A 1,953-nucleotide genomic window follows, 5' to 3' on the forward strand; every position below is an offset into this window, starting at 1 on the left:
CACACCATCGATAGTCTGCAGCATAGGTCATGGTGCTGAGTGCCTTGACTGACTATTTGACGGAGAGTTGAGAAGTGAAACTTAGAGCGGAAAAATAATGCATAGTATTAAATAATATTAGTCGCCTGGGAGAAACACAGCTCTAAACTGTAGTAATTGCATTACTGACTCTTGGGCTTCTAAAACGCCCGTAGTCACTATAACCCTGCGATGTGTATTACAGAAAACAGAGTTTTGGTTGTAATCAAATATCATAAAACCGACTTACGATTTAAAATCGAGTTGTTATAACTGACAAATATATCCCCCTTTTGCCAAAAAATTTGAAATCCACAATACTACATCTTGTGCATCGTCATCTGTACGTTCTTGGAAATACAAACCGAATTTAAAATTTTCCTTTGTAAATATATTGTTTTAGAGGAACGGAGTTGAACCTTTATGCCAAAATAATCGGTAAGCTTTATTACAGATCAGAAACAATTTTGGCGACGTTACTTTGGTCACGAGACCAGCAAGTCTTGAGGGCCATTAAGACACACCACGAAATGTTGAGCGCAGCGTGTACATTGTATTTAACGCGGTACCTGGGACTTAGACCTAGTTGAAAGAGGTGGCGTATAGGGCTGCATTTCTGCGGTATGTCAATGCTGCTAATCACCTCGTCTGGGAAAGACATCCGATACAAGAAGGACCCGCTCCTACCTGTTTATTGATCACGTGACCTAAGGGCGGACCAAAAGCGTTACCCAGACCCGAAATAAAATATTTGGAATAATCATAATAGAACTACACAATTATGATATGTACTGATAGGCACAATAGAAGTCAAGTCCCTCGGCCTCAATCAAAAACAAAAGTAAAAATTCAGACTCGAGTTGAGTTTTCCTATGAATTTTTTTAATTGGAAATCTAAGTTGGGTAAGTTAAGATGTATCTCAAGGCCAAAGACCGTGTTTGTCACGTCTAGCAGTCATGAACAAGAAATTCTGCGCTACAACTGCCAACAGCATCACCTGAGTTTGAGTTATGTACAACTTGCTATATTAATGTATCAGTATCCATGGTTCTGTATTCCTCGGTACACTAAAACCTTTCCTAAATGAATCTCGAGAAACCTGATATCCGGTCGTACTTGGTATCATTTAAGTCAGAGATTGAAAAAAATAATTGGATTTTATTTTCATTATTGGAAATAACGAATACAATATGATATTGTGTCAGTTATAGATAGAATCTGACACAATGTACTTGTGATAGCATTGGCACCCAAATTATGCAACGACATTATTGGCGCCCTTTACTCCTCATTTATGCCGCCGTAAAACGGAAGGCTACCAACGCTCGTTCGCACCACACCAAGATTTCAGCGAATCTACTTTTCACCATATCTAACTTAGTTCTTATTGACTTCGAACTATATATATCTTTGTTTATGTTAGTACCCATGAAATGTGTATAACATCGAAGTATTTGGCTATAGTATCAACTAATACGCAAAAATACACTCCCAGACAAGTAAGACGAACCGGGCCATCGCAAAAAATAAAAGGTGCATAACCTACTTGAATTTTAAACGATTGAATTTAGAACACTATATTTTTGCTGAATTTAGCTTGTAGGGAGATACAAATGGTATTTTACATTATGGTTTGCAAAGTTGCCGCAACCTGCATACGGAGTATATATTTTACTTTCTGAAGTTGGTATCGAAAACGTTCGGTCCCAATTTTTGGCGATTCTAGACAGAAAGAATTATGTGCATAATGTCGAGACAATTAACCACATGGTGGTGTAAGCGTCAATCATGTGGGCCTCCTGGTTGTCTCATTATGTCTCGATAAAGTATAAGTTTTTCAAGCGATTTCTTTCGATCCATAAAAGTTTTAGCTAATCCCAACGGTTAGGACGTGGTTATAGCCAACCATAACCGCCGTGTGTCCCACATCACAT

This window comes from Phytophthora parasitica (assembly GCF_000247585.1).
Source record: "Phytophthora parasitica INRA-310 unplaced genomic scaffold supercont2.1, whole genome shotgun sequence".
NCBI lineage: Eukaryota > Oomycota > Peronosporomycetes > Peronosporales > Peronosporaceae > Phytophthora > Phytophthora nicotianae.